Source organism: Coccinella septempunctata, chromosome 9 (assembly GCF_907165205.1).
Source record: "Coccinella septempunctata chromosome 9, icCocSept1.1, whole genome shotgun sequence".
In the NCBI taxonomy this organism is placed as follows: domain Eukaryota; kingdom Metazoa; phylum Arthropoda; class Insecta; order Coleoptera; family Coccinellidae; genus Coccinella; species Coccinella septempunctata.
This window is the reverse complement of record NC_058197.1, coordinates 12,740,361-12,762,857: the sequence shown is the minus strand read 5'-3', so window position 1 is coordinate 12,762,857 and position 22,497 is coordinate 12,740,361. Positions and strand designations below refer to the sequence as shown.

The following is a 22,497-nucleotide window of genomic DNA, read 5'->3' as shown; positions in this document are numbered from 1 at the left end:
CTAAAAATAAATTTTTTTAAGGTTTTTCAACAGCCTTTATCTTTTAAACCAAGCCGATTCGGAAAAAATGGTGAGGGGAAAAAGTGTTTCTTTTGACCTCAAGAATCTACTGTTAAAATAAATAGAAGATTTTTGTGGTCACCCATCCAGTTGCTGAACCATCTCGGAGCTTAACTACCCTGAAAAAAACGTATTTTCCAAATACCCCACACGATTTTCTCCCTCCTGCCATTTTTCAGATTGCAATCAATGAAGCCATTCGATAGTAAGAGACGCAACTGCCAAAGAATTTAAAATACAAACTCCTGACGGAGGAATCCGGCAACGCCGTCGAAGACGTACGACGGGACGGCAACAGATGCCGTAAACATTGCCGAGTTAATGGTACACATATCCAAGCGGGCCACACCCCGCAAAATCGAGAACAATAACTTACCACGCTATTAATATTTATTAGAAATTATCAGCGACACTAAAAATGTTTAATTACCGGGTTTCGCCCCCTTCGTTCGACGCGTAGACGACCGACGGACCGTCCGGCCGATTTCAATTACGCGTCCGGGGTCCGGGGACGCGCATACGCCCGGATTTTTGCGGATGCCGAGACGCTGTTACGCGTAAATTTACGCCCACGCGCTCGTAAATCACCCGCGGCCCCGTTTCTGCGATTCTTCGCGTACTTTTTCGGGCGCTCTTTTATCGACGTTTCGAGATGAGTCGCGAGAGAGGCTCGTTACTCTTCTTCGACGCTCTCGGGTCTCGGCTTTATCCGCTGGTAACCAGCTCCGGAATGAACCAGACGTTTCACGCCGACTTAATCGTCCGTAACTCGATTTTCTTCGATATTCTACAACTATGTATATATCAGTTTACGCCCACTCTTCTAAACAACGAAAATTTTCAGGTTTTTTGTGTTTCTATCGAATAATGAGGAATAGCTGGAAAAAAGCCAAAAAAATTTTTTCGAATCGGTTGAAAAATACGGATATAACGACGGTTTTTCGGTGGGCGTAAACATCACCTCGTGAAACTTTCGTGAACCGGTGAATCTTTCAAACGAATATCTTGAATGCTTTCTTCAGATCACGTCACTATAAAGAACCACTAGTTTATCATTCTGTTCCAATATATGAAATATAAAAAAATTCTCTGTGCCTCACGAGAGACTTAATATTCAGTTCATTGGTTTTTCGGCATTTCGATCGAATCGAATTTCAATTGATTCATAAGTAAGATAGTGTTTTTAGTGACGAAAAAACGTTGAATGTTGTATCATTCGGAGCAACAAACTTTTTCAGTGGGCGTAAAACTCAACATGTTGGAATTTTCTGAATACTTTATATCGAGTACTTTGCTCGTTATTGTATTATTTCAGCGGTTTCCTATTGTTTGCAATTGTGATACATAAATTAACGCCCACTCTGAAATTATCGAATCTCGTTTGCATTTTTGTCGCTGAGGCTGGTTGATGGTGAGAAAATAATCGAGGAAAGTAAACCTAACCTAACCTAACCTAACATGTAAGAATTTTCTGAATTCTTTGTATCGAGTTGGCTCGTTATTGTACTTCATGAATTCAGCAGTTTTCCATTGTTTGCAATTGTGATACATAAATTAACGCCCACTATAAAATTATCGAGTCTCGTTTGCATTTTTGCCGCTGAAGCTGGTCGATGGTGAAAAAATAATCGAAGAAAGTAAACGTTACTAACAAATATCGAAAAAATTAAAGTTTACGCCCAGCGTTAACCATGGGATATGTTGATATTTTCGTGAATTTATTAAAAATGATTGAACTCGTTTACGTTAAAAAGGATTTGTATAGATTTTCAATGCCATACAAGGGTAATATTTGTGTTAACAACAAATTCGAAATCCATAGGTCAGAGCCAAAAAAAATAGTTAAGAAACGAAAGTTATTCATTTGGATGAAACGAAAATTCACTGGGCGTAAATTGCAAAAAATATCGTCAAGTTTTTCGCTACTTTTCTCCCAAAATACAAGACTGATTGAATGGAATTTCAAGTAAATTATAGGTCGAAGCTACCTTGTGTAAAACAATTGCGAATTTATAGAAACCACTCGAAGGAAACGGTAGATAAGACTTTTTTCAGTGGGCGTTAAAAGTGGAAAAATTGACAAAGCAGTCTAAGAGGAAGGAATCAAGTTTATTATATTTTGGGGTCTTCTTTTCAAAGAAAAATGATACTGAGTGAATCGAATTCCGTTTTTACGGAAGGCGTAAGTATCAAAATACGCTGAGTCAGTGGTACCGAACAGATGGAGCATTTTTTCGATGGGCGTAAACTGTATTCTGTCTCTTCGAAGGGATCTGTCGTTGTTTGGGAACGATCGATGTTGACAAATCGTCACCGGCTATATCTGAGAAGGCGATAAGCATCCTCGACGTTCATTTATTTATTATTCCTCCCGAAACCCAGCCAGTGGCCCACGTATAGAGATACACTCTCGCGAGACTCTCCCGTACATCCGTTTCCGGCATGTAGGAATTCCAATAAAAAAGATAAAGTCGGCCCAAAACTATCGTCGTAGTTCTTCAAACTAGTACCATTTATATGTAAATCGTCGCGATTAGATCTCCGCTGGATCGCTACCTATACAAAACGGGAGAAGAAGCAACAGTTGGGCGTCAGCCGAGGCCGCCATGTGCCATAGGTGGCCCGAAAATTTATCGATCTCGGATATATTTTCGAATTAGCTCGAATGTCCACTAATTAGCTCTTAATCGAACGGATTTGTTTGTCTAATATCGGGTTTCTTTCTGTTAAATTAATTTCTCAATTATCGTCCGGGCCATTACGGCTGTTCGGCGCGATGATGTCGGCTCGGATAGAGAAGAGCTAATCGGGATTTTTATTGCGCGGAATGCCTAGCGACCCATACCGATCGGATATACAGGCTCTAATTCGTGTATTCGATAGGAAAATGGTTGTCAGTTGTCATTGAGTGGAAATCCCCAACGACGTTCTCGTTTTATCGAAGTCTAATTGAATTTTTCACCTTTTTGAATTTTCATATAAGTAGTGGATGCAATAACGTGAAAGTTTGAATTTTTATACAGGGTGTATTTGAAGGTGAGGCTTTTTTTTCAACAGAAGGTAGAACTGGTCAAACTGAAGCGTTCGACCAAAAATCACCCATACAAAGCTTTCAAAGTGACAAAGTTGAAAAAAATTTAAAATAATTAGGTACTGAAATAGATCCTAATACGACCCTATAGATAGTTTGCTAGCTGAATTGTCGCAAAGCAGTGGGAAAAAACTTCTGATTCGACCATGTGATTCCGTTTGGGATATTGGCTCGTTCGATATACACTCCGCAAAAAAATTAACGCACATTATGGAAATCTCAAATTTATTCTACTACTGAAGGTGTTCTCAATGATATTTATTTTTATCAGAATTATGCATGCATATGTTATCCACTTTCAACGGTTTTCTTCAATACAGATGTTTTTTTCCCAGCAGGAATAAAAAAAGATGATATTATCAGGTTTTGAATGTATTGGCTCCATTCTAAAATCAGTTGTTCTCGATCAATTCTAGTGATCAATAGTTTTTCTTTCGTCTGATTTTCTACACTCGATCGCTATGCAACACGAAACACGCAATTTGACCCAAGAGGAATGTGCCCAAGCGGTAGTTTTGCGAGAAGAAGGGTGGACATACACAAGAATTGCAGAAAGGTTTGGAGTTTCCCATACAAGTGTGTCCAGAATGTTGCAGCGATTCAGGGAGACCGGTATGAATGTCCGAAGACCAGGACAGGGTAGACCACGGGTAACAACTGCCATTCAAGAACGTTACTTGAGAGTTTCTTCGTTGAGACAACGGTTTGCAACCGCTCGCCTCCTTCAAATTCAGCTTGAACAAACTCATGAGGTGCAAATTAGCACTCAAACAATAAGAAATCGCCTCAGAGAATATGATTTAAGGCCTCGTGTCGCGGCAAGAGGCCCAGCTCTTACCCCAGCCCATCGAAGGGCTCGTTTGGATTTTGCGAGAGAGCATATCCATTGGGAAGAGGCCGATTGGGAAAGAGTTCTCTTCACAGATGTGTCTAGATTCTGCCTCTACCATTGTGATCGACGTTCCCTTGTATACAGACGTCCACATGAAAGATATGCTCAGTGCAATTTCCTGAATACTACTGGTTTCGGGGGAGGATCGATTATGGTATGGGATGGAATATCTTTGACTGCTCGCACAGACCTAGTGGTCGTTGATAATGGAGCTATGAATGCTGATAAGTATATAAGGAACATTCTTGAAGAGCATGTAGTGCCATTTGCCCCATACATTGGTGAAAATTTCATTTTTATGGACGATAATGCCAGACCCCATCGTGCGCGCATCGTTCAGGAGCACCTTGAAGAGGTTGAAGTCTCTCGAATGGAATGGCCAACAAGAAGTCCAGGTATCCATCCGATTGAGCAGGTTTGGGACAACCTCAATAGAAGGCTCTTAATGACTTAGCAATCCAACTCGGAGAAATCTGGGAAGGATTAGATCAGAACATTTTAAGATCACTCATTTTTAGTATGAATCGTCGTTGCCGAGCTGTAATTAACGCAAGGGGTGGAAATACCAATACAAATACAAAGCCCAGGGTCATGAGGATCTATTTGTACCCTTGGTACATAAATGTATTATCGTTCTTTCGTAACATGGGCATAGGCTGCTCATTGAAATAATATGGTCTCGAAGCCGCACTGTCTCTGTTCCGAGATTAAATGAATGAGCTATGAAAGGTCCGTCGTTTAGACGGCGCTAATAACGAGAGAATTTCAATTCCCGGGAATTAGACTGACGTTAACCGTTGACGAGAGAAAACGGCGTATAATTGAACGGTGTAGCCGATATTTTCAGCGTGAAACGCGAAATAGGCAACCGTGAAAAAAATTGAGTTCTCCGGCGTTAATAATTGTAATTAAGGATGTTACGATGGCATCGGGACGAGGTTAAATGATGAAATTTATTGAATTCATTAGGAACTGCGTCCGCGGTAATTCCTAAACCCGTACTTATCGTCCTATATTTATTTAATGCTTTCTGAAAATGATATCGATTAGTTGACGTATGCAAATTATTATTGTTCTCGGACAGCGAGGACGTGTACTGTTAATGGAGATGCTTCCAAAGGTCGAGAACGTCGGATAAACATGTCACTATGCTCTTCTGGAGCTTTGACAGTGCCAGTTTCAGCATAAGAAGGCGACCTATGCCACTTATATTGAGGCATTTTCGGAAACGTGTTGCAGACGTGTTGACCCATTAATCTGTCACTTATCAGCGAAGGTTTGCCTAATCTGACAGTTTGAAGATGATAACAATGATTTTCTTTCAAATATCTCCCTTCCTGGACCTCTAATCATCTATGAAATTCATTATGAAAGATGTAGATAATAAAATTCTATACAACTCTGAATCACTTTTACACAGTCTCAACCGTTTTCGAGTTAGAGGGCGATAAGGGAGAGGAGCTTAGCCACACATGCGAAACGCCAAGGTCATTGTACAAACCTGATCTAATGTACATTCATCGCCATATATCTCTGAAGATAGTTCTTGAGGAATTTCTGACCCATCTGTCAGATTCTTCCTAAGACGTTGTTTTACTGTAATCGCTCTCTATGACTGACATGTACGGACCCGCGACAAGATCATAGAATTCTCGATGACTCAACGTTCCCGAGATTGAACCAGGACATGAGCGGCTAACGAAATAGCGAGAAATTCAATAAATTATATTTCGCGATGAGTCACGAAGCCGTCAGTGCACAAATAAGTTCAAATTCCGACAATCGCCGGTGTTAGAACGGCCGCGAAATTTATACACTAATCGATTCTTCCAACGTTTTATTGTTATTATTGGAAATGCGAGAATCGAAAACAATAAAATACCGCGACAGATAGCAATTCCCGAAATCGCCGGTTAAAGCTCGTCGTAACAATGAAGTTTTGGCAATTTTTTATCGTGCTGTGAATTAACAATAAAAGGCGGAATTCTAGGTAGACGGTTTTGGACGATGGAGATCTAGATACCGTTGGAAATTTTTGACAGATACGGTCCTGTGTCCTGAAGATTTGTTCATTGAATAAAACACAGATACGTTGAAAAAATGTTACATTTTTCAAGTAACGCTTCTATTATTTATCGTTAAATAAACGTCTAAATTTCATAGGAAATACGTTGTATTATAGTAACGATACTACCACCCGTTGATTCTAGGTTTGTTACACGTAGCAACCATCTTCTATGTTATCAAAATTCTACGAAGAAATAACGATGCAACTTCATTTGAACATAACGCTGTTGAGGTAGGAATTCTAGACCCTACAACAATGTTTTTTAGTCGTGTGAGCTAAGATTATCAACCATCAATCTAATCACATTTCCCTTTCATACTTTTTAGTCAACACAATCGCCCATACCAAGCCAGGACTGAAACCTATAGGGCTCCGGCAGCACATGTACACAATGTTTCTTGCTCAGGAATGAAGAAGTGTTTCTATTCTTATTAAAATCTTACTTCATCTATTGAAAATTACGTTACTGATAGGTCAACACGAAATTCAACGTTGATGTAACGTTTCTCACATCCTATTGATTATATTTGTGGTTGAATAGTTTCGCATCCAAAAGTTAATATAATGTTTCTTACTCCCGTTTGAATATATGTTGGAAAAAACATGATAAGGACAAGTTTGTTATTGGTGGTTAGATTAACGTGTTCTTGGATACTTTCATATTCAATGCTGATGTGATGATTCTTAGGTATATTGCTTAGTAGTACTAGTAGTAGTGAACTTTATGCATATTTCTTCGAGCCAGTACGTTAAGGAATCGTTTTTTATTGGTAGCTGGAGTAACGGGTTGATAAATGGTTTCTAGTCAAACGTTGATGTAACGTTTCTTACTTCCTTTTGATTAAACGAGTGGTTGAACAGCTTCGCATTCAAACGTTAATGTAATTTTTTACTCCCGTTTGAATATATATGTTGGAAAAACACGATAAGGACATGTTTTTTATTGGTGGTTAGATTAACGCGTTCTTGGATACTTTCATATTCAATGCTGATGTGATGATTCTTAGGTATATTGCTTAGTAGTACTAGTAGTAGTGAACTTTATGCATATTTCTTCGAGCCAATACGTTAAGGAATCGTTATTTATTGGTAGCTGGAGTAACGGGTTGATAAATGGTTTCTAGTCCAACGTTGATGTAACGTTTCTTACATCCTATTGATTAAACGAGTGGTTGAACAGCTTAGCATTCAAACGTTAATGTAATGTTTTTACTTCCGTTTGAATATATGTTGGAAAAACACGATAAGGACATGTTTGTTATTGGTGGTTAGATTAACGCGTTCTTGGATACTTTCATATTCAATGCTGATGTGATGTTTCTTTGGTAATTAATATTGCTTAGTAGTACTAGCGGTAGTGGGCTTATTGCTTCGAGCCAGTACGTTGAGGAGTCGTTCTTTATTGGTGGCTGGAGTAACCGGTTGATAAATGGTTTCTTATCCAACGTTGATGTAACGTTTCTTATTCCCTAATATACAATGGAAGAGCACGATGAGGAGAGGTTACTCATTGGCGGATTATAAGTGGAAACGTTTTAACGGATATTTAACAGCTAGCCATATCTTTTTCGGCAGTTTTCGAAGGACAACACACAATTCACACAATTTTTTCGTAATCTCGAAATTCTTCAGCGTAATAAAAGGGCATTACCGTTGAATTTCGGAAGATCTCCGAGTGCGTAAGACTCAAATCGAAAAAAACCGCAAATTGCGTTAACGCGCAGTCCAGATAAAGAAGAACAAGCTCCGATAACAATTAAACTCTGTGGTCGCTGCGGTTTTCGCCCGGCAAACGTCAAAGGACGCGCATCGAACGTCGGATGGAAGATGGAACACGTAGTGAGTAGCCGGGGCCTCCCCGATCTAGAATCGGTAATTCAATCGTGATCTTCGCGTATCTCAGCTCGGCCCGCGGGTACGAACGAAATTCAATAAACAAAAAGCGCGGCTAGAACGGGGTAGAGAGAGCCTAAAACCATATAATCAACGCGGCCGGCGAATCGTCCGGCAGAAATAAATATCCGTCCGACCGAAACGCCGTTTCTTTGTTTCGCGAAACAGAAAAAGATGAGAGAGAGAGATATCGTTCTGGCGCAGAAGACGGATAGTTTATTGTCAAAGTCGGCTTGATTTATTGAAAATCATTAAAATATCTCGTATTAATTATGCCCCGAGTCCAGTTCTGCCAACCGGAAAAATTAAAATAACAAAAATGGATTCTCGTCTCTCTGTGTTCCGCCGTTGCAGAGAGAGGAGTTGCATTATACTCATTGTTGGCTGCATATCATTAATCATCGCGGCTCTGTATGTGCGATCGAAAACTCGAAATGAACATATTTAAATACAATGAATTTTTACCCGGTCGGGCACCGGGGCGAGGGCAATCATCAATTTCATCCGGCGAATTACCGGGGAATATTGAAATTACTGACGGAACGGTCATTAAGGCGGCCTTATCGGTGTTCGTCCCTATACGGCGTCACGATTTTTCGACAATGCGAGGGATGTTGCGGATAAAAAAACGGACGATTGTTCCGTTTCGATGTTCGTAGAAATGCGGGGTTTTGTTTTGATGTTAATGGTTGTTCTGTGTCACAAGGATCCCCGATTGTTGTCGATGTTCAACGTGACATATGGCTCTGTGTCGGTTGATAAAGCTGTATCGTCGGGGATTTGTGAGGACCAAATCGATTTTGGAAGAATGGAGAGAGAAAAAAAAATTGTCGAATTTTACGCATCTCTTGTCGTTATTTACATAACGTACACTGAAAAAAATCGAGAAGCTTCAAGAGTTATTGACATCGAAGCAGGCCTTGACAGTTCAGAAGAAGCCCAATATCTATGGTTACAAGAGATCACTGATAATTTCTGTCCTGTCAATCATAGAAATCAAATAAATATAACCTAGAAAAGTATTTGAAGTAAAGAAACACTGAAATTCTGGGCAAACGACCTAATTGATACAATTATTTTCTCAATTTTTTCGCTTAAACCAGGAACATATACAAGATTCAAAATATCTTCGGTCATTGAGGATTTTATGTGATTGGTCTATGGCAGTCTTTGGTTTTTCTTCGCAACTACAACATGAATTCCGCAATACGAAAGAAAACCATAAAATAATTCGGATTTTCCACTTAAAAAAGAGTATTACTTGACAAGAGCGACGTCATAAGGCATCGATCCAAAAAAAAGTGATGAAAATTTTTCATTCAGGGTGTTCCAAGCATATTTTGACCCAAGCTTCAACCTGCGTTTTGACGAGTTCACATTATTTGGAGAATGCTCAAATCTCATTAAAATTTGATAAATCACAATTTTTTAGCTATACACTGCGAGTCTCTAACTTGAAATACTCAGTAAATCAGAGACATTATTTTGTGTGGGTGAGCCACACCATTTTCCTATACCATTTTTTCGGAAACGGCTCGGTTCAAAAGATACAGGCTGTTGAAAAACCATAAAAAATATTATTTTTAGTTCAATCTCACCAACGGTTTTATCGAATGGAATGAATTTTGGAATGTAGTTTTTCTTTCGTTTGATTAATCTTTTTCGAACACAAAATATCACCCACGTCTTCCAGTTTTCTCATTGTGGCCATTACGTACCATGAAAATACCAAAAATTCAAAGAACCCAACTCTTGAATCTCAGTTGGCGTTTATCTAATGAATATTCGAATGTTTTGTAAAATAAAAGTATTCTTCATATTTTCTCGTATGATGCGCCATTTTTGAGTAATTTGATGTTCACAAGTCTAAAAGTAGCTGTGAATTTTTAAAAATTGGGAACGTTGAATACAACTCTGTTTAAAAGATCCACAGATGTGTAGTGTCACAGATTTAGCTAGTTATTCTGAAGAAAATTTTGTTTTTCCAGAGGTGGCATAGCTCATCATGAAAATTTAAAATGTCTATATATTTTTATCAGGGCCGAATTGGAAAAAATGGTATAGGAAAAAAGTGTTTCTTTCGACCTCAAGAATCTACTGTTAAAATATTTGTACGAGTCAAACACTCACCCTGTATAACTATTTGTCTTTGAATTGTACAGACAGGATATCCCAAATTGCTTGATTTTGACTTTTTCAGGTACTTCTAGACAAAACTGTGACCAAATTGTGATGATACGAATTAAAACTTTCCCTTCATAGAATATCATTTGTTAGCTGAAACATCTATTACTCCAACAAAATCATGTAATTCAGGATACACTCAATTTGAATGAATATCAAGCAGAATTCCTATAATCAATTTTAATATAACTCTTAGAAAGTCCACTTCATTCATAGAATAACGTATGACAGACTACACAGTTAGTGATTATTTCACTTTATTATGCTGATTTTGCCTTGAAGATGTAAGTTATATATCGACAAATGTATATTTTTGAAAATCTTATTTTTCTTTGTATTCACAGTGAAAAAATGCACCTAGTTTACATCGTTTTTAGATGTTTTCAGAAATAAAAAAATTATGACACCTTTTTGAAATCTACAAATATCAAAATTTGGATATCTTCAGGACAAATGAAGATATGTGAAACAGTTTCCAGTAATGGACTTTTCACGAAAATCTAGCCCTGACATTTCTTCTTTCTAGACTTGAAGTACCAGTAGCAGACAAAATTAAACATATATGTATAACCTAACACCGAAAAAATTTAAGTTTAACCTAACCTAACACCCAAAAAATTTAAGTGTGAGTATGTTTGTCGACTTGTATGATTTTAATGGTAGAGAATTATTCTTCATGCAACAGCTTCTTAGGATTATAATGGTACGATTTTGCTTGTTCAATTGCGAAAATATTGTGAAACGAGAACGAAACAATCGATCATTCCCGATGCTAAAGGTCTCACAGACGACGCGATCGGACATATACGATGCGCTCGCAGCTAAAACAATGGGAACGAGATTGTTTTTTTTCCCTTCTTTCGTCCGTTGCAAGTCGCTGTACTAATGGTACCGAGATGATAACCGTGTATCAGCTAATGGTACGACGGGTTTGAAATGTTATATTTTATTGAATGGAGAATTTACAATCTTCCCAGATATAAACTTTTATGGGTTTTGGGTAATAAATTTGCGCTGCGTCCATGGAAAAATTGCTTTTATTGAAAATATGATTTAATGTTACTAGTTGTGTTTTATTATTCTACTCCTATTTTATTAGTTTATCTCTCGCTGAATGTAGATATATACGATTCAATTCCTACGTATAAATTACGACTCTTGTCTTTCGGTTTTTTCTCGGGCAAAATGGAAACTTACATTGTATACGCGTCTGCGGGCGCGGTGTATTAAGTTACAAAATGCGCGACTTCGGGTTACTTTGTGGAGATACGATACGATCCGGCTCGAAGGACCAAAAAGTCATCCCAATTTTTTTGGACATTTTTCGTAATTTCCAGTACCTGGAGTATGATCAAGTTGAATTTTCATTTTCGTTTCTCGAGATCTTTTAATTACTCCCAGTTTTCGATAAGATGCGTCGATATTTTTGAGTGGTACGTAGTAAAACTCGGCGATAGTTCCACAATGTCCCCGGTGTGTGAACGTATAGACGAGATATTAAATTAGCACATCGCTAGCGATTAAGAGCGTAAAACCATATGAAATCGTTCTCCGACCAGCAATTAAATAGCTATTAAAAGCGCGTTTTTTGCTCGGTTTCAGTACGGGCGAAACGGAAAAAACTCCATCTCGTCGTATATGAATTACTTTTCCGATAAAACGACCGGGTAGAATAAATATCGATTTTTTTTCTCGTCGCACAGATTCGCGTAGATATCCCCGTTGGTAACGGGAAAATTCCAGGTATATCGGTTGACAACAAGTTGTTCCGAGAAAATTACGTGCGATGGTAGCGTTTTTAGTGTGAATTTTCAGGAACGTAAGCGTTAGGAATGGAGTGCGAATTATATCGAGAATACTTGTTGTTTTCCGAACTTTTTTCATCCAGACGTCAGCCCACGTGGGTTAGGCGGAGATGTCAAAAAAAACGGGAATAATTGTCATTCATTGAAGGTATACACGTAATGACGGTAATTATTGTTCGAGCTGTTCAAAGATGTGGATTTCAGAAAAAAATCGGAATTTTATCCACTGAGTGAATAATAGCGTGAAGGAAATATAATTTTGTTATATGTATTATATTTTTTCTCCAAGTTTAATTTTTTTAATCATTTGTTTTGTGTGAAAATGTTGGGATTAAGTAATTGGCGTTGTTTTATTCACTGTAGTTAAGGTCGTAGAATTTTTAGATATTTTTCGTATTTAATTACATATTTTGAACTTTTTTCAATTTGTCAAAATACCTATTAGTTGTTTTTTGATTAAATTAATAATTTTTATTATCAATTCAAACTAATGGAACTGAGTCTCATGAGAAAATTTCGGCTGGGATTTGTGAATGCTCGTCAAAAATTATTGTATGTCTTTCATATGATTTTTTTCGAAACGTCGGTGCTTAGATGCAGCCCCCTAAAGATGGCACGTGAAAAAACCATTTTTTATTTTTCTTAGAAACTAGAAATAATTGCTCTGTAGGTGTGATCTTTAGGCGAATGTTTCTGAGCATTGAGGCTATTTTAAATCTTTTCGCAACTACCCTGTGTATCGGTATTTTTAAATTCACGATAAAAAGATTTTTTTTCGAAAAAGCTGAAATATTTCTCACAATTGAACTGCAAACTAGAAAGTTTACATTCAACTTAGTTGTAACATTTTGAAAACTGCTATTTGTCTATGAATTCATGATTAGGTAATTTCCAAGGTTATTTCATTTTTTTATATAGATAATATTGATAATTGTGAAAATTCATGGTAAGTGTGGAAGATAGGAATTGAAGTTTTTCTTCGAAGTGCTTTATGAATTTCAACATATTTCATATTCGCCAAACCTAATGATTTAATGACTGCGTTATTAGTTCACATTGCGTTAGATTTAACTCCAATTTCTCCTCAATATTCAAAGGATATCAGAATTCCTTTGATCTGACCAAAATAATTTTGATGATTGAAAATACACAAAGAATACATATTAAGAGCATAGATTTGAATTAAAAATTGAAAATTTCAACACTGGCGGTTTGAGAGGGGGGTAATTACCCCCCTAAGATTTTTTGTAAGCTCATATTTTCATGTTTTTTTTGGGATTTATGAAATAAAAGAATTTTAGAATTTTTTTTAAAATTGCCCCCCTAAGCTGGAATCGCCCCAGAACTTTAATAATACCTAATTCAATAAAAATATTCAAAAAAATTCTCGGGTGTTACTTTGACACTTGATTGTGCTGTAACTCAATTAAAATGAAATAGGTGATAAAAATACTCAAAAAACTATTCACGCATTATTGCTCTGCTAGAGTAAGTAATTTGTCGATAAAACTGGTACCTATACCTATCGTAAAAATGTAATAAAATCGCGAAATAAGCACATTCCGCCAATGAACTATACCGAAGGACCGGGCAGTCAATTGACAAATATCCGAATTTAAAAACAACAAATTCCTGTTTACCTTAACGCGCTGGGGAAATGTATCGAATTTTGCAATAGCGCGCCGCGGATTTTGCAATTCACAGAAATAAGCATTTTTTTCGTGGAAAAAGTATATACGGACTTTGTACTTGTCGGAAAACTCCGACACGTTCTCGTGTAATTCGAGAATTGGGCGATCGCTGAATTTATAATTGACGGGCGTCTTATATTACGTGAATCGGCGAAAAGTTTAAATGAGTTTTTTTCGTATTTACCTAGAAACTGTTTAACAACTGGTAAAATTCCTCATACTTAATCGTAAATCGACATTTTTTGCGCCGAACTATACAAGGTTTGTCAATTATGGGAAATCATTCGCTTTGAATTTTTTTCGTTCATTTTTCTCCAATACACAGTAATTACGTAGACTTTGTTAATTTTCACGAAGGAAAGTGACGAGAGATAAAAAATGAGTTGAGCCTTGCATGGAATTTTTGTTAAACCTTTAATTAGGAAATAATAAATTGGAATTTACTGAACACTTTATTGACTTCCAGAATATTTTTCGAATAAAGTGTGTAACTGTTTTTACTTCTATAATGAAGCTGTTATTATGAAATAATAAATTTGAAATCCTTTATTTTTGAAATGGAGAATTAAAGTGATCTTTCTGCAGTTGATGATACCTATTTGATTGATAAGCAAATATTAACAATTGAAATTTTCCTGAGCAAGCAATTTATTAAGCCAGTCTTTGATTATCAAATATATTTATTTCATGGTCTCAATGAAATGACCTTTAAATTTATGAATATACATTTAGGTACAAAACAAAACGAAATATTGCTTTTGTATAATCTACACCTAAATTTTTCATTTATTTTTTACAAAGAATGAAATTTGTTAAATAAAGAATATTTTTCTTTTTGATTTTTAGGATACATTATTCTGTTTTTGATTTGTTTTGAAAATGGAAAAGATGGACCGTAATTTTGTGAATTAAAAGACAAATGTAGAACACCTGATTCTGGAAGGACCAAATTTTATATAGCGAGGAACCAAAATTATTTTTCAAAAGATTTAATTTATAATAAGCAGTGAAATAATAAATAATATTCAGTTTGTTATGAAAAAAATTTAGAAAGAACCGACTTATTAGGACTGCTGAAAATTGCCCAACAAGGATCATGATTCAGATCCTTGTCAACTTTATATTAAGATTTCTTTGAGCGACGATTGCATATTTTTAATGGATTAATCATCCCCAAATAATTTTATTATACCTAACATTTCCCAGAAAGAAATTTTTTTTCTGTTTGGGACTATTCTCATTATTTTGATCTTCATAAATAATTCACTGTCGTTATCAAAGTTATGAGTTATTTCAGCATATTCTGTTACCAATCATTTTTGCAGAATTCTCACTATTGAATATTTTTTGGAGTAGGTAATACAAGGAGCAATGTTATCAGTGATCAGGAGCTCAGAACCTATGACAAATAATAATTTACCTAAAAAGTTATCATCTTATGGACAAACAATTTTACTTCAATTGAGACAGCTGATTTAGGAACAATTTTGAGGGAAATTCAGAGCTACTGTGAATTCCCAGTTTGTGAAAAACTTAATTGACCAATAATTTGTAACCGTCCTGGCGCGCTTATCGGAATAATTACCTTGAAAGTTTCGCGCCGACGAGATGTTGTCATCTCCAGGAACCACCGAAGAGTTTATCTTAATCCACACCAACAACAACAGATCGACGGATATCATACAGAACTCCAGCCGGAGGACACACAATAAAAACCAAAACGCGAGCGAGAAAAGTACTTGGTGCACCACGGAAAATCCAACGAACAACGTTATAAGGCCCAGAACACACGTCACACCGCGCGTAAACAGTCCTCGAAACGTGGTCAAAGGGTTTCGAGCGCCCAGATCTTCGCACGTTTACGTTCGAGGGGTTGTAGAGGTTACGTAACAGCTATCACAGGTAGAAAGCTACACGTGAAGTCACCAGGCGCGACTGATCTCACGAAAGCTTCGCGTCCACGACGACGCCTCCCCACCCGGCTGCGTGTTATCCCCACCCTCGTACGTCTGACACGATTTTCGACGGAATGGTCCGCTCTGGTTGGTCCGCGCCGTACGTGGGGGGAGAGAAAGGGGCGATTTTTGACGTTTAGTGCGTAAATCTCGTTTGAGCTGGCGAAAATCGACTATTAACGGCGTGCGTAATCGACAAGGATCGGTTTCATTCATGTGTGCGATAGACGTCCGTTCTCACGATGCATACTCGAAGGACCAGCGTTCGGTCGTTTCGGCGAGAACGTCGCGATTTGACCAGGAGTGGGCGTAACTTGCCAATGGTACCTCAGATTTGACCGATTGATTTGTTAAACGTCAGAAATTTGCGCTGGGTGTCAATCCTCGCGAGTCCCATTTTGTTGATGCCTCCAACGAGAAGATACTGCCGCTTAGATCATGTGATTTGACACCTTTTGACTATTTTCCTTAGGGTAACGTTGAAATTCGCGCATATACAGGCTATAAACAATAAATCCTGGAATTGAGGTTGAAAATCTGTTGTTTTAAAATAGAAATCATGCCCAAGCCCATTGTGGCTACTGCATATCAACAGGATATTCTTCTTAGAGATCTAGTGGATCCCTATTTTGCATATGGAAGAGTATCCCTTGGACATACGGTGGATCCATTTGTCTGAATCTAGGATATGGGATATATTTATCTCCGTATTCTCAGTAACGGTACCAATCTTTTAGAAATCACCGGATATCCATAATGAATATTAAGTGAATCGATTGGATATAGATGGATATTCCTTGGATATACATATAATGAATGTCTCTTCATTCACCTATAGGTACATCCAAGATATTGGACATGTGCTCACTTTGAAGAAAACTCAGAATACGTATCCTCGGTATAGAGATCTATAAATAGTATATCCATTGCATAAAAATGGATATCCTTTGGATAAACAATAGATCCCTATTTGTTCTCATATGTCCAGGATATAGGTATAGGATATATATCTGAAAATATGCTCTGTTGGAAGACTCCTTGTGTTGAACATATAAAACGGTTTAGGTTGTAAAAATCCATTGAAGATATCCTTCACGGAGATCTATAGTGAATTCATTGGATACTAATATTCCTTCGATATTTGAAGATGTCAATTTGTTCCGGCATACAACCAATATGTAAATGGAACACGTGCTCACTCTGAAAAAAAAAAGCAGGAATTCCTTGGTAGAGATATCTAAGTAGTGTATTCGGTGGGTATAAATGGACATCCCTTGGACAAACAATAGATCTGGCTATGATATGGAAAACTTATATTTGACCGCATATAAAACGGTTTAGTTTCTATAAATCCCTTAAGGATATCTTTCATGGATATGGATATGCATATGGATATCTAGTGACTCCATTGACTAGAAGTGGATCTATCCTGACATACAATAAATATTTGATAATGTGTTCATTTTGGAAGTCCCTTCATTACCCATATAACAGATTATCCAAATTAATTCAAATGCAGTGTTTCCATTGGATATAGATGGATATTGCTTGGATATCCTATACAAAAGGATATCAGAACATGCTTGGTTTGGAAACCGTTTTATCGACAGTATTAACTGGAAACCTATACAAGACATTGTTCGTATAGATCTAGTGAATCCCTATTGCATATGGGAGAATATCCCTTGGACATAAGTGGGATCCATTTGTCTGAATCCAGGATATGGGATATACAAATTAGAAATTTACCCCTTTGAAAATGTGCTCAGTTTGGAAGACTCTGCAAACAGAGATATAGGTACTTTTACTGGCCAAAGCCAGTAAAAGTACCTATATCTTCTAGAACCACCAGATATCCTTCACGAAAATTAAGTGAATCCATTGGATATAGATGGATATTGCTTGGATATCCTATACAATGGATATCAAAATATGCTCGGTTGGGCAACTTTTTTACCGTCAGTAGGTATAATACTGGAAATCTGCAAGATATTCTTCTCAGAGATCTCAGAGTGTCAGACAATACCTATTGTCTATGGAAGAATATCCCTTGGACATACAGTGGATCCATTTGTTTGAATCCAGGATATGGAATATATTTGAAAATTCCCTCCTTTTGAAATTTGCTCAGTTTGGAAGACTATATATTGCCAATAACAGTACCTAACCTATATCTTATGGAAATACTCGGATATCCTTCATGAAGATTAAGTGAATCCATTGGACATAGATGGATATTCCTTGGATATATCCATCCACTTTGTTCACCTATATATAGAAGATATTGAACATGTGCTCACTCTGAATAAAAGTCTGGATATCTTTAGTAGAGATCTATAGTGAATCCATTGGATATATAATTAGATATCCTTTGGATAAACAATAGATTACTATTAGTTCTCCTATCTCCAGGATATATAGGATATATCTAAAAATATGCACAATTGGAAAGACCCGGTTTAGCTTGTGGGAATCCATTGCAGCTATCCTTCATGGAGATCTAGTGAATTCGTTGGATATAAATATTCCTTGAATACATAATGGATTTCACTTTTTCTAATATATACAACTATAGTATATGGGAGGTATGCTTACTCTGCAAAAACTGTGGATATCCTTGGTGGGGATCTCTTAATAGCGAATCCAGTGGATATAAGTGGATATCTCTTGGACAAACAATAGATCTCGATCTCTATGTGTTCTCATATGTCATAGGAATAGCTATATTTGAATAAATGCTCGTTAACCTCATAAGACAGTGTAGCTTCTAGAAACCCTTTCAGGATATCCTTAATGGATCTATAAGTGATTAACTAACTTTGGATGTTTTCCTGATATACAATAGAATGTGTTCAGTTTGGAAGTCCCTTCATTATCCATATAAAATAAGCATCCTGTTTTATTCGAATCTAGTGTTTCCATTGGATATAGATGAGTGTTCCCTGGAACACTCCTTTCGTTATTCATAATCATTTTCGGAGTTGAAGCATCGTCCGAAATTAATTCCTCTTTATTAAAACACGTTCTACTCCCTACAGAAATTGACGGGTGGGCAGTGTTAAAAAAAAATCGATTGTTCGACCAGTTATGAAGGGTGGTGTTTGGGACACCCTGCCTGCATAATAGATAATCAGTATTTCCAGCACCCATATAGCAGATTCTATATAGTTAACTTGGAACAATGGATATGGTTGTAATAAAAGACAAGTGCGTTTAAATTTGTCATAAAAATTATATTGTTTTTTGATTAATTCACATAATAAAAGTATAAGTTATTTATATCGAATTTTCTTCTTTATTTTTTGGAAAACATCGATTCTATATTTATGAGTTCATCAGATTGGTGTATTACAATATAACCATGAAAGTTCGATTGGGAATATTTGTTCCTCTTCTTCTGGGGCGTCATTCTCATTTAATCTTTGCCCTGAAGAGTCAAACACTAAAAGCGAAATCGGAATTTTTTTTCATTTTTCTTTAGAAACTGGGGAGAAAACGAACGAAGATTTTCAGTCTATTGACATTTCGACCTTCTTTATCCTTCGTTCTGCATGCATGTAAAATGTAATCTTAACGGAACACGCGCCACGTACGTATACGAGCCGACTTTTGGTATAAATATCATCGGAATCATTCATAGCCACACGGCACAAAGTATAAATATTCCCGTTTTATTATTATTCAACGAACGGCTCGTACGGAGGGAATGAAGGAAGTTTGTGAACGCCGCTTTGCATATTTATCGAAAAATATGATGGAACAACAGCTATATTCCATTTGCCCGGTTAATTCCTTCTCGAGAACCTATAATCTGCTACCCAAGACGCCAATCCAAATCCTCGAAAGTATAATCAGTATCTACACTTCCTTATACCTACTTTTACTTGGTGATGTAGAAATCACAACTTCAAAAAGGTTACGAAATTATCGAACAAATGTTACCGTGAAACTAGCAATTTCTTGAATTCCCTTTTACAGGATGAGTCTTTTTACTCGCAGATATTTTAACAGTAGACTCTTGAGGTCAGAAGAAACACACTGAATGTACGAGGATATAGAATAGAATAGAATAGAATTATTTATTTATCCTGATAGACATTCTACAATGTATAGGACATGTCGTTTATACCAAAATAATACACAACAATGAGTAAAGAAGAAGGGAAAAGAAAAAAAAACAACTTATTCTAAAGAATATCATTAAATATTCTTCAACACTGTATAAACATTTCTTTTGCAGTACATTTTTCACTACATTACGAAATTTCAATTCATTCAGAGATTTTATGTCATTCGGCAATTTATTGTACAATTTTATACATTGGTATATGGGCGACTTCTCAAATTTGCTTGTTTTATGGCCAGGAAAAGAGAAAACATGCATATTTCTTGTAGCATAATTATGAAAACAAGATTATATTGAAAAATTCTTAGCCTACTATAGAACCAAACAAAATTTCAATGTCAAAATATTTTATCACTCAACATAATCTGGATACATTTATTACAGCGAACCTGCAACGCCTCTAGATCTTTCAAAAAAATGTTTCTTCTTGCTCTGCAAACCAGACCTCCACAGCTTTTATAACCTCCTCACTGGAAGAAAATTTACGACCTTTTAAACTTTTTTTCTGTTCAGGAAAGAGATAGTCGGATGTAGCCAAATCTGGTGAATAAGGGGGGTGTTCTAGTTATTCAAACCCTAAATCACGAATTTTCTGCATGGCAACATGAGGATTTGTGTGCAGGGGCGTTGTCCTGTAAAAACAAAACATCTTTGGATGGCTTTCCGCGTCTTTTCTCTTTAATTTTTTCCCGTAAAGTAGTCAGTATTGTCGAATAAAAATCTCCGGTTATTGTTCTACCCTTATCCAAAAAATCAATCATGATTACTCCATGGCAATCCCAAAGAACTTTTCCAGCAGATTTTTGGACACGAAACTTCTTAGGTCTTAGGAGAACCAGAGTGTCGCCATTCCATCGATTGTTTCTTTGTTTCTGGATCGTAGAAATGTACCAAGTCTCATCCATAGCAACAATTCGATTTAAGAAGTCTACATCGTTTTCAAATTGAGCACAGATCGAACGCGATGCTTCTACCCTTGCACCCTTTTGGTCAACATTCAAACATTTGGGGAAAAAACTGGTAACGCAATATTTTTTTATGCATGGAACTGGTCTAGGCTAACTAGATATCAATACATCCTCGTAAATGCCTTCATCGTACGGTTTTTCTTGTTGAATTCAAATTGTTGGTCATTTTTTATCCCCATAATAATTTCATACAATAGTTGACGCGTGGAACTATTCCAAATTTTTTAACAATTCATACAAATAACGATACGCTTTCACTGACCCATTGTACGCGCGTTCGCCTACCCCCTATAATGGCCAAAATAAAAAAAGATCGGACAAGTTACACGACGAACGTTTTCCAGTCAATTAAACGACGATGCGAAAGTCATTAGCGACGGTGATAGTGCACTCTTTTCCGGCGAGATTTCGCAGATGCCAAAGAACCCCCTCGTGGATGGAGATGTTTAACACCGTCGGACATCTGCCAAATAGAGCGCCCCCCTGTCCGGGGCTGGTTCGGGCTAATTTGAATATTATTCGCTTTCCTATAATAGTATAGCGCAGTAATGGGGAATGAAAGGTATACAATGATGGAAATCCGATGGATTTCATTGCGCGATTTATTAAAAAAATATGCTAAGGAGTTTTGATGATGCCGATTGAAGTGGTTGAGGAGGGGTTATTGCGGGCCAGGTGTTCGGTTATGACGATTTGTACTTTTACTTTAAGTTTGTCGGTTTGAATTAAATCAGGACCGTTCAGTTTAGATTGAAAAAATTAAATGGGAGAGAAAACAAAACCACAACTTCAAGTGAAGTGTTCTATAAATTTCAATATGAATTTAGGATTTAACGAATTTCTATCCCAAGAGGGTAGTCAAATAACAAAAACTTTTCATGCAAAATGTATGGAATCTCTTAAATTTTTCATGTGAAATTGTGGATTCGTTCTCCTCTCATCTAATTTATTTTGAAGAAAAACAAAATATTAGAAAAAAATTGAGATTGTGGGTCCCCACGTTGGGCGCCAAATTGATATTTGAATTTATGGATTCGCTTTTTTCTTTTGAAATAAAACAGATATAAAGGAAGAAAGGACGGATCATAGCAATCTGGCAATATCTGCATCTTTTTTATTCACCAATTTTCTACAGAACCTCAAATTCATGGAGAAAAATGCGAACAACCGATTTTTTTCAATAAAAAAGTATCGATTTGGATGGAAATTTAGATTTCCATTTGTTGACTGGTCAGTAAATTTTTGAAGCAAAATATGTGTGAGGATATATTGAAAAATCCTCAGCCTATACTATAGAACCAAACAAAATTTCAATGTCAGAATATTTCATTACTCAACATATTCTCCTCTTAATTGGATACATTTATTACAGCGAACCTGAAACGTCTATAGACCTTTCAAAAAAATGATTCTTCTTGCTCTGCAAACCAGACCTCCACAGCTCCCATTATTTCCTCGTTAGAAGAAAATTTACGACCTTTTAAACTTTTTTTCAGTTGAGGAAAGAGGTGATAGTCGGATGGTGCCAAATCTGGTGAATAAGGGTGGTGTTCTAGTACTTCAAACCCTGAATCACGAATTTTTTGCATAGCAACATGAGATTTGTGTGCAGGGGTGTTGTCCTGCAGAAAGCAAAACACCTTTGGATATCTTTCCACGTCTTTTTTCTTAAATTTTTTCGCGTAGAGTGGTCAGTAATGTCGAATAGTAATCTCCGGTTATTGTTCTACCCTTATCTAAAAAATCAATCATGATTACTCCATG

At 36.7% G+C, this 22,497-nt stretch overlaps 1 protein-coding gene across 2 annotated transcripts in view; it reads right to left on the bottom strand.

The window, feature by feature from the left end:
• Nucleotides 1-15,604, bottom strand: part of LOC123319810 (zinc finger protein castor homolog 1-like) — an 89,772-nt gene extending 74,168 nt beyond the window's left edge. For both annotated transcript variants that reach the window (XM_044906754.1, XM_044906755.1), the window contains exon 1: nucleotides 15,270-15,604. The gene's annotated coding sequence lies outside the window, so the exon portion shown is untranslated. The remainder of the gene's footprint in view (nucleotides 1-15,269) is intronic.
• Nucleotides 15,605-22,497: the final 6,893 nt, after the last annotated feature.